This window comes from Equus quagga, chromosome 10, assembly GCF_021613505.1.
Source record: "Equus quagga isolate Etosha38 chromosome 10, UCLA_HA_Equagga_1.0, whole genome shotgun sequence".
Lineage (NCBI taxonomy): Eukaryota > Metazoa > Chordata > Mammalia > Perissodactyla > Equidae > Equus > Equus quagga.
In genome coordinates, this window is record NC_060276.1 from 48545597 (window position 1) to 48558252 (window position 12656).

The following is a 12656-nucleotide window of genomic DNA, read 5'->3' on the forward strand; positions in this document are numbered from 1 at the left end:
TATACGATGTCTGGGATTTACTTCAAATCATTCTTGGGATGGGGATGGGACATAGATGAGGGTATACAAAGAACCAGTTTGGCCATGAAAAGATAATTATTGAGGCTGAGTGATATATATATGGAGGTTAATTATACTATTCTCTCTACTTCTGGATATATTTGAAATATTCTATAATAGAAAAGTTTTAAAAATGTTTAAGTGTTGGGTGAGTCATTTTATCCCCCATAGATCTTATATGTGTTCACTGGTATTCTTCCCTAACAGAAACTGTCCAATAACTCAACTATAATTTAGATACAATTGATTCAAGAAAAAATGCACCGTAGTGATTTTATGTTTCTCTCTACTCTTACTGCAACCTGTTATCTTGGATGCAGAGTTAGGGAGCAGGGGCAGATACAAAGGACCTTGCAGAATGTGCTCATAAAGGATTCTGGAGAATTATGTGGCCTTCCTGGGCCTGGGTACAGAGCCTTTTCAATGCCCAAAACACATAATCTGAGCAGACAGTCTTCCAGACGCTGTATACAACCAGAATGCTTGATTAGGGAGTAAAGAACTCTAACTGGACAATCTTCAAGGGATAGATATTACAGCTGAAGGATAAGGAAAGGGATTTTCTGGTATCCCTTTAAGGGATGGTGAGTGTGAAATCAAGCTAAGTAATAGCAAAAGGGATCCATTTTGTTGGCATTACTTTGGCATTATCACAGAGCAAGTATTTGTTTCAGTGATAAATATTACACGTCTACCACCTCACAGTCAGGAGTCTGAAAATGTGCATCAAGTATCTTATTTAGCTCCATTCTCTTCTTTGGGGTTTTCAACAGTAATTACCATTCAACTATTTTACTCACCTGCCTCTGTTGCTACTGTGGGAAAGAGGCAACAGCAGCTCCTCCTGCGATGATTGGTCGGCAAGTGTGCTGAATTTCCATCTAGCTGCAGCAACACGTTAAGCCTCCCCTTTGCTAGGCAACAATGCCATCATCATTACTGAAGCTTCAATTCATCTTCCAGTTATAATTGGAAAATTAATTCAATTAAAATCAGTTTGCCTACAGAAAACCAGAAGATTTTATCCCTTTCCCCACAGCATTTCCTGAATACCTTAGTCTTATTGAGAAAGTGTAAATATTAACGTTCTTTTAAAAGGATGCTTAATTCTTCTGTCTACTTAGGACTCCTTCTTCTTGATAAATAATCAGGTCACATCCAAATTGGAAGCCTAAAAGAACTGACTGATAAATTGGGTTGAACAACATGATTGTGACAGAATTTATCTCCATCCAGCTGCTTTAGGAGCCTAGGAGTGTGTGGGTGGGTGGTGAGGAGTTGGGAGTTTCTATAGCAACATAAGTACATCAGGTACATCTTTCAGTTAAATAGCATTCGTTTTTGAAATTAAATTAATGAAATTGGCTTTGTAGTCTTTCGAATGTGAAATCTCTTTATCTCTTAAATGCACTATATGTTTTAAGCTTTGGGCTCAGTTTGTAGGAACTTCAAGTTCAAAGTAAATCTTTGTTATACCAGTATTTAGCTAAAAACTGAGATCAGTTACTGCAGAAGGAGATCTGTGGATCCTAACAGTGATGCCAGGCAAGATCCCAAGCAGATCCTTTACAGTGCGGAAGAGTCAGGCTGAGGCCAAATGAAATTTATTGGCCAGAAGTTCTGTATTATCAATTGCTGACTGGTATCTAAAGGGACAGATCCTGAGAGGAATTTCAATCCTTTCCTAACAATTCTCGGGCTCTCCAATTCCCACAACAAAAGGGTAAGGTAGATATTATTGTGCTCATTTTACAGATTAGGGAATTGACGCACAGAGACCAAGTGACCAAAACACTCTTTGAAACTTCTATTCTAATTCACCTGTTGGGTACTCCTACATTATTTAGCCCAGTTTTCTTCAAAGTGGAGCATGTATACTCCCGATAATACATAAGGACTTTCCAAGGAATGCACAGGCATGGATTGTTTTAAAAAAATCTTTGTCAAAATCTCCATTTCCATATGTATTTTTTCCTGTCTTAATAGCGATCATTTGCCAAGTTCCCTTTTGCCATCACGCTTCTCCCATTTTACAGAAGAAAAGCATACATGTTCCGCATATCAGGTTCCATCCAGAACCTGATTTATGGTGATTGTCCCATACAATCTTCAGAGCATACAACCTTCAAGGAATGCTACCATATGGAGGAACTTAAAAAGACATTTTGCTCAGTTAAAGAAGCCTAACACAAAATACTACTTACTGTATGATTACAGTTACATAAACTTTCCAGAAAAGATAAATCCATACAGGCAAAACGCAGAACTGTAGCTGCCTGGGCCTGGGGTTAGGAGCAGTGATCAACTGCATACAGGCATGAGCAAAAATCTAGAGGATGACAAAAATGTTCTAAAACTAGATTGTGGTGATGGTTGCACAACTCTATAAATTTACTAAAAATCATTGTATTGTACACTGACAATGGGTAGATATTTGATACATAAATTATGCCTCCATAAAGCTGTTCGGAGCCAGTCCTGGTGGTCTAGTGGTTAAGATTCAGCTCTCTCACTGCCCTGGCCCTGGTTCATTTCCCTGTCAGTAAAGCACACCATCCGTCTGTTGGTTGTCATATGGGGCGGCTGTGTGATGCTGTGATGCTGAAAGCTGTGCCACTGGTTTATCAAATACCGGCAGGGCTGCCCATAGTGGACAGGTTTCAGCGGAGCTTCCAGAATAAGACAGACTAGGAAGAGGGACCTGACCACCCACTTCTGAAAAAGTTGGCCATGAAAACTCTATGAATAGCAGTGGAGCATTGATATAGTGTGGGAAGGTGAGAAGATGATGCAAAAAGACCAGGCAGGGTTCTGCTTTGCTGTACCCCAGGTCACTAGGAGTCAGAATCAACTCGACAGCACTAACAACAAACAAAAGCTGCTGGGAAAGAAAAAACTCCAAGGAGCCAAACAAAGGGACAATTAGAAATATCGGTGGCTAGTTGGACTGTAACGTTTGGGAACAAATGCATTTGCAATCTAGGTGATTTCTAATTGTTTGCTTTCAACAAAAGTGAGAGTACTCAATTCAATTATCAGCGGGTAGGTCATTAAAAAATAATTCTTGAAGATAGATCACCATGCTATTTTTGGCATATAATGTTGAAGGAAGTCAAAGAATTGAATGATGTCACTATAACAAATCTTGCATTATCATCTACTGAGTAAATTCTCTCGTTATTTACATTTATAAAAACAACAAAAGAGATATAGGTTTGATGATGAACTGTCTCATTATACCAGTAAGTATATTAATGCATATACATAAATTAATGACAAAAATTCATTACCTTTAGAAATGCATTTCAAATTACATATTTAGTTTTAATGTTTAATAATTAGTAATCAAAAGTTATATATTTTAGATTGTTTTGATCAATGTTCTGTGAACAATAATGATGATAATAACCCAATCTAGAAAAAAAGGTTTTAACATAGAGCCTTATAATGAGAGGATACATAAAAAATTAAATGTTGGGTGCCAGCCCTGGTGGCCTAGTGGTTTAGTTTAGGATGCTCCACTTCAGCAGCCCAGATTTGGTTCCTGGGCGCAGACCTATACCACTCATCAGCGGCCATGCTGTGGCAGTGACCTACATACAAAAAAGAGGAAGACTGGCACAGATGTTAGCTCGGGGTGAATCTTCCTCAAGCAAAAAGAGGAAGATTGGCAACAGATGTTAGCTTAAGGTGAATCTTCCTCAGCAAAAAAACCCAAAAAAACAAAAATCATAAAAATAAAAAATTGAATGTCAGCATATTTACATATATCTATTGCACAGAATTATGATAGTGTAATCAAAAAAAGCCTTTTCAACATAAAAGTATAATGTAATAACATTTGAATTAAATTCTCTGGGGGTAAGAGTACAGAAGTAAAAGTTCAAGGAGAAAAAGAAACTATGTAGAATTTTCAACTACTAAGAGCTTTTTGATGAATTTTAAATGGGTAATAATGGGTTTCATTCCAGTATTTAGCTTCTATTTGGAACATCTGTAATACTGATACACTACTTATGGACTGTTGTACATGTAGTTCAAGAATAGGCGAAACTAATCCTTTGTGATAAATCTCAAAACAGTGGTTACTCTGGTGTGTTTTGACTGGGGCCTTCAAAGAGTATGGAAATGCCCTAAATAAGCGGATCTGCAGGACTACAAAGCAGTATGCATATTCATCCAGCAGCATATTTAAGATCTTTGGACTTGATTTATTTATTTATACCTCAACAAATAAATTAAAAGACAATAGTGTATTTACAGAACCCTGGAAATTACATCCTTTGCAACTATTTAAACTCATGATAAAAAAAAAAAATCAAGAGGCCACTTCAAAATGTGCAAAGGGATATATAGATTTTTGCAGTTTTTGTAGGAATCATGTGAGCAAAAAGTGTGAGGACCATTGAATCAAACTTCCTGACCCAAAGAGCTGTAGCCACCTCTTCCATTGTGCAGGTGCAGCTGTCTGTAACAGTTGTTTCATTCCCATCTCCATAGCTGCCCCCACCTCCATCTCTAACCTGAGCCCCCCAAGCAGTTGGGAGCTCACTGTTCACCTTCATTCTGGGACTACACTTCCCAGTAATGCAACCTGACTCCTGGGGGAAGTTTACATTTCTCACATTGCATTCTGGACTGTGAAGTCATAAATTCAATCGCAGGAAAGGGTAGAAATGATTTGGGAGCTTTGCTCTCTGGGAGCTGTAGTTTTCAGTGTGCACATTCTGGCCAGAAAAGAACTACATACTGTTTCAAATCTCCAGTGGTGGGGGGAAAAAAGCCAACCTCTGCCTAAAGAGAGAACCAGGCACAGCAGGAATAGAGACATGTTAAGTAAATCTCAGTAGACTCCAGCAACTTGGCTAAAGACTATGAACTACAACTGGCATCACGAGATTAAAAACTAAACAGAATATTAAAAACTAACTATTGTTTCTGGTTATAAAGGAAATGCTTACTCATGGTAGAAAATATTGAAAAGCTTGTCTATGAAAACAAAAACAACAGGCAATCATAACACTCAGAAACATGCATTTATATCATTTTACACACTGGAGTCTGTTTTGCCAAGTTCTAACAGATGCAATTAAACTCTGCATTACTATTGAAATGGAGAGGTGATCCTATTGAAAATGAAGAGACAAAATTGTTTGCAGATGATCTTACAGTATACCTAGAAAATCCATGATCATCAGTTGAAAAACAATCAGTCCTAATAAGAGAGTTTAGCAAGGTGGTTGCATATAAAATGCAAAAAAGCAAACAAACAAAAAAATAGCTTTCTTATTTGCCACGAATAGACATTTAAAAATTATAATGCGGGGGGTGGAGGGGGTGGCGGCAGGATTCCATTCACAAAATACTAGAATTTGACAAGAAATATATAGTCTTATATGAAGACACACCATAATTAATTGAAAGTCATTAATGGGGAAGAACGCCATGTTATTAAATTGAAATTTTGAAATTTAAAAAATGTCAATTTTTCCCCAAATAAGTTTGCTTAAATATATCTTCTGTGCTTTGTGGAGTCTCACCGCCAATTTAACTCTCACACCTTTTTGTGTCTGATCCTAATAAACACAGTAATTTTTTTAAAAATTTTATTTTATTCTTCCTATCTCTTCCTTTTCTTTAAGCTTTGGAAAGGAAGAATGTTGTAAAAGGAGGAGAGGGAAAACGAAACTAACATGTGTTGGGCATCTACTATACACTAGGCACACTCAGGAAATTTACATACTTTACCTGCTTTAATCCCTACACCAATCTTATAAAATAGATACGAACTCCATTTTATAGATGATAAACTTAAGACTCAGAGCTCTAAATTAAGTGAAAGTTACGCAAAGTCTCATCACTAATAAATGCTAGAGGCAAGACTCAAACCCATGTTCTTTCTACTGAGGCCTAGTCTTTTCACATGCTAGCTTTGTAGGGTTGCATGCGTTACTTATGTGTCTCAGTTTCCTCCCATTTGGAATGGAGATAAGAATAATATTATCCGTACCCCATAGAGTTGTTGTGAGGATGGGGTGATCTGATGCATGTAATAAGTACCTGGGACATAATCGGTTTTCAATACACGATTGCTATTATTATTATTATTATTATTATTATACTTATTGCTACTGAAAACACGTTGGGAGAACGAAGTCAATTTATTTTTTTAGATATCCATCAGTGCTACAGAGTGAGGTAGTGTGTAACTATTTTGTTTAATAAATAGTAACTGAGTATTTTCTTTGTGCCAACATTGTTCTAGGCACTTTTACATATGCCATTGATAAAATATAGAAATGAAAAGAAGTGAGGTTGGAGATCATTTACATAACCAGATGACTACTATACACCGGTAACTTATTGAAGCTACATGAAATGTCTACCTATTCACATGACCATGTGTCTAAATAGCACATGAACTCAAAATTCCTATTTTTTTCACTTCCATTTGGTAACAATCATTTTATTCATTTATCTGAAACATTTCAGAATCTATCTCCTAAGGAGGTGTTCATCCAAGTGCATAAATTTTTCATATGGAAAACTGAGATTGTTTATGAAATTTTTCTCATAAGAGAAATAATCTGTAATTAGCTTCATTGTGTTTTCGCTGCTTGTTTCATGAGCTGGCTTAGGAAAATACATCTTATATGCATGAGAAATCTCCTGGCAAGTACTTGAATTTTAATTAAAAGCATTTAGTAATAAGGTGGTAAGGGAAGATGTCACACAATTGGTTTGGTGCCAACAGTTCATAAACAACAAATAATCTATAATAAGTTGCAAGAAGACCAAGTTCAACATACAGAAGTAGAAATTCATGCACCTTGTGAGTAATAAAAGTGGCAGCTAGGCAAGAGTTGAATATCCACTATCTCAGAATCTGATTCCAGCACTCCCTTTTGAATAATTTTAAGAAACATTTGTCAGAAAAGCATTAAAATATATTATTTATGGTAAAATTGTGTTCCTTTACAATTCCATAAAGATATTGCTTTTAAAAACCTCATCTGAAAATTGTCCTATATGAAATTGATCTGACTTTTCAGAAATCTCTTACCTACTTTTAAATAGTTTTATCATCTTCTGTGAGTGAAAAGCTAATTATCTAGTTTATTTTTTGTTTGATTGACTAGTATCTGTTTGCTAACATGCTCATGACCAAGACTAGCCTCTGTGACAGCAGGGTCTTTGTCATGTTCAATAACACATAAGCCTAGAATAGTGCTTAGCAACAGTAGGAACTCAATACCTACTTGTTGAAGGAATTAATTGCATGCCAACCTACTTGGAATGTTTCACTTTCTAAAACGCAATATTTCAGGGGCTGGCCCCATTTCATAGCAGTTAAGTTCATGCGCTCGCCTTCGGCTGCTTGGGGTTCACAGGTGTGGATCCCTGGCGAGGATCTTGTCAATCCATGCTGTGGCAGCATCCCACGTAAAACAGAGGAAGATTGACACAGATGTTGGCTCAGGGCCAATCTTCCTCACTGCAAAAAATAAATAAATAAAATACAATATTTCACCCAAACTTGTACTAAATGCCAATACTCAATTATTCTATTATTAGCCTGCATATCATAGTGTTTCAAAACACTTGGACACCTTGGGTTTTCCTTTGTGACTTGTCATTGCTCTTTTGGGATGGGAAGATCTGATAAAAGACTCATCTTGAAGATACTGGAAAGAATACAGGACTGGGAGTTCACAGATCATGATTTTAGTTCTGATTCCACTCACTGCATGACTTTAGGCAAGTTACTTTGCCTCTGTGCCTTAGTTTGCTCATCTGTAAAGCTGGTAGAACAAAAGCTTTTCTAACAACTTCTCTTGATGTCTGTGGAGATCGATGAAAATATGAGAGAGCACCCGTATGTGATTAGCATTGTGTCTGACACACAATAGGCACTTAAAATTCTCTTCCTCCCATCCTTCTTCCACCTTTCCTTCCTATGTACGATACGATTAATTCTCAGTGCAACATTGTAAATATGTTGATATTTAATTGACATTTGCAACAATCTGGCAGGGTTTGTGATGCATTTTTAACCCATCAAGTTGTCATTATCCATAGAAATAAACTTTTTTATTCTTATGTAGATTTGGAGGAGGAGGAGGGTAAAATGCATACTTACTCCCTCCTTTGGAGCCATAAAAATACTGGTTTCAGGTCCTCAACAAATAAAATAAAGCCTTGTTGATATTAGTCTTTTCATCTTCACAATCAAATATCCTTTAGAAATGCTGTACAGGACACTGAAAACGTGTACTACATTGTTATTTCAATAATCCTAATTTGACTTTAGTCGGCCATTTGCTGGCCATATGACTGGACAAATCAGTAAACTTCGATGAGCCTCACTTTCTTCCTCTGAAAAATGGAGATTATGTCATATGTCTAGCTAGCCTCTCTCACCAGAGAGATAATAAGATAACGCACGTGAAATCATTATCGTTCCATATAGATGGAAGATATTAATCTGAATATATCTCTGTTCAGCAGTGAATTTATGCAATATTTCTCTTACTAATGCTTCTTTGCATATAATGTTTCTTTGGCTCTTGTCACTGTCTACACTTCACCTGTGTCAAAGACTATACTACTTGATTGAAGGGATTTTAATTTTGAATGCATAAACTCACTATATATCCCAATCTGGCTCTCTGGGAGTATCACAAGTGATCAACTAATTGTTCCAAAACATGTAGCATTTACTTGTTCTAATAGATAAAATTTTTAAAACATTTCAACTAATATATGTATTAATATATTTCTTATAATATATGCAAATATTGATATATTTATTAGTATATTTATAGGCTGAATTAAACAAACTAAGTTTCAGGGAATTCTCTCTGTCATAGACTATAAATACTACATTTCAAGATATAATAGTGAGCCATCTGTTTATCAGAAAATATATCTCAAGAAGGAAATATTACCAAATTCTATATAAGATATATCCATTTGAAAACATAATCCATTTGAAAATATATTTATTGCCATTTTGTTTTAAACAAAAACTATCAGTTAAACTTATGGTGTTTCCTGCACCCATATCACATGCAATTTGGTCAAAATCTGTCCAATATTTAAAAATAGGAAAGGTCATAGAACAGATAAAAGCAAACTCCCAAGAGGTTGAGTTCAAAAATCAATCTCACTTTGTTCAGTTTAATGAGTCCATATTTATCTATTATGGCAATTTTCTTCATATAAATTGTGGGTGTTAGTCATTATTAATGTCACTTTGTAAATTGCTAAGCTTTATTTATAAATCAACGAATATTACCATCAAGCTGTCTTTGAATGAAAAAACTGGAATATGAAATACTGGTTTGCAGTCTTTCATTCTCTGTGAAATAATTATGCAAATGTTGCTACATCTTTCTAATATAGTGAATAAAAATCTCATGATAAGTAATTCCATGAAGATCTATTAATATAATTTGGATTTCAGAGAGATTTTAAGAAATATGTGGAGGAACTATGGAATAATTTTACTGTAGAAAAGAACCAGCACAGAGCATCACATTTCTACTTTTCTGTTTCAGCATTTATTATGATATTATTTGCTTGTTTGCTGGAGAAAGTAAGAGACACTCAATTATTAGTAATGATTTCCTTAGTTGAAAAATCTAAAATGATTGAAACATTTGGCAGAGTTCTTAAATAGGAATTTGCATATTATTGATTCACTTTGCCCTAACATTTTAATGACACATACACAGTTAATATTCAAAGCATGGTTAATTATAATTATACTCCACAGATGTTCAGGAAAAAACAAAAACTGTAGTGATTTGAGGTTGAGTTGACATGCAAAGATTCTAATTGTTTGACTCCCTACCTTGTTCTTAAAAATAAATATCTAGTTTAGTATTTAGATGTCCAAATGCTTGGGCAATATGATATCTTACCTAAATCCTAAATATATAAATAGACTTATTGAAATCTGGCTATAAATATACAGAAACATAATATGTCAAAAAAACATTTAATTAATTTCTACTGAGTGACCATAGTAGCACTACTCATACAGTAACGTACATATGAATCAACTGGATCTTGTTAAATTGCAGTTCTGTTTCAGCCTGGGATGGGTCCTGGGATTCTGCATTTCTAACAAATTCCCAAGTGATGCAGATGCTGCTGATCCTGACTACACTTTGACAAAGAGCCAAAGGGTACCATTATATTAAATGTTGTGAAGGCAAATGTAGGCCATCACACAAGCATCTGGACAAAAAGTGAGACAATCATCCATATACTCACTGGATTTTGTATCATAGACAACGCAGAGGTGGGCTTGCTTCCAAGTGGATTGGATATTTTAGTTTCATGCCTTTCCTTTAGGGGAGTAATGAAATACAATCTCCAAACAAAGATGGATGAACCAAGCCTTCACAAGAGGGCCCACAGGAATAGAAAACTGTGTGGGAATTTTGGAACCCAAAGGACCTAGGTTAGAATTCTGGTTCTGATTACCAGCCAGGTGGCCTTGTGCAAGCCAATGTTTTCTGAACCTCTGATTTTTATCTCTAAAGTGGAGATAATAATAGCAGCTAACTGAGTGCTTCTAGGTTCCAGGCACAGATCTAAGTATTTTAAAGGTCTTATTTCATTTCATCTGCACAACTGTATGAGATAGGTACTCTTATATCCCCATTTTATATATTAGGAAATTAAAGGACAAAAAAGTGAAGTAAAATGCTCAAAATCACAATGCTAGTATATGGTATAAGTAGCATTGAAAGTCTGGCAGTTTAACTCAACAGCATGCTCTTAACCACTATGCCATGTTGCCCTTGCAGGGCTGCTGTCAGCATCAGAACTAATTAAGAAATAGAGGCAGAGAGATGCAGCAGATGAACATTAAACGACCCCCTTTATAACTTATAAGACTGATATTGGAGAATACAGCCTTCACGAGAGGAAAACAATGGTTCTTAACACTGAACCCTGAATTAGGCAGACTTATCTGCCCAGGTAGTAGGCAGCCATGGAATAGCTAGGCCTTGTACATGGCGGCTTGGCCTTTACTGCAAAGCAGATGCAGACAGAACCCAAAGAGGATGAGTGAGGTAAGCACTGAACTACACACATGATCAGTTCCTTCTTGCAAACTCATCATTCAGGAAAGTCACTAATGGAGTTCCCCCTGCATAGAAGAAAGCAAAAGGGGTAGAGAACAAATGTTCTCCCCCAACAGTAAGATTCTGTCTTTAATATCCAGCTAAAAATTATACAAATGACATTTATTATACATTTACCTTATTAAATATCTGAGAATCTCAAATAAGACTTGCTATACTCCTTTCTACTACTAATTAGTCAGCCATTCATTTTGAACAATCAAGAGAGAGAACCGATCCTGAGAAGGATACAAAATGTTAGCAGGAAAAGAAACCTGTCTAATGTTATATATAATAAAATAATCTGCTCGATTTTAAAATTCAGAAAGGAAGATCTATTAGTAAAATCTTTTTCACTTAAGGACTATTAGAAGCGGCATTGATATCATTAATTAACATTCTAAGTTTTTATATATAGCTCCGAATTTGAGAAAAAAATTCCTATTAATAGCATTTGTATAAATATTTATCCAATTAGAAAATAGTAAAAGTATATGAATTGGTACACAGGAGTCTCAAATCAATGTGAAGAAACCAAGAAAGAGTAAGGTAATATAATACTAAATTGTATGTTTTGTGAATCAAGTTTATTTACCTATTGGTTGCCATACATGGGACCATACAATTGTTCAGGGCTGCCTCACTGAAAACCGACCTACCAACATCACTTTTGTCATTATTTCCTTATTCCCACTATATTTGTCTTTGAGGTTATCTAGGTCTCTAGTCCCTTCATCCTTTCCCTTTTCCTCATGTTACCAGCCCCCTTCTAATTTCACTTTCCTCCCTAGTTAACTCTCATGCTACAATCGATCTCTTCAACTACTATCTTGTTAGCATTCTCCACTCCCTTGTCTCTGTGTATTTGCACTGATATTGACCTGCAAATTCCAAAACCTGATTCAATCCAACGTACTAACTCCCTCACTCCCAACTTAGGTCATTGAGATTGGTCACCCCCCCCACCCAAATATGAATATTAGTACAACCATAAATTTACAGATTCTAATCACAGCTGAGCTCTTAGCAAAGCAGGGTAATTTGTTCAAGTGTCCCTTGGAGAATCCTTTTTCCATCTCCCACATCATCTATTCTTCACAATTCTCTACTCATCTCAGAGAATAGATGTCTTCAGGCAAAAACTACTGCAATTTCCTGTTCCCAACCTGCAAACTTATCTCTATATATAATCTTATTTCTATTGGTTCAGTCTCTTTCTTTCCAAGATGAATGTTTCCGCCAGTGCTCTGGGTTACATCTTTTCTTGTCTCCTCTGAAATCTTGTTCTAACACTAGTTTTTCCCTTTACTGCATCTTCAATCTATGCTTCTCTATTTTTCAGCTGGTTCACTTTGGCCTATACATATTTTAAAGTCTCCTGCACATTAAAAATATTAAGCTCTTGACCCCTCTAGATCCCCTTCTAGCTACTAGTTCCTCTCTTCACTTTCCTTA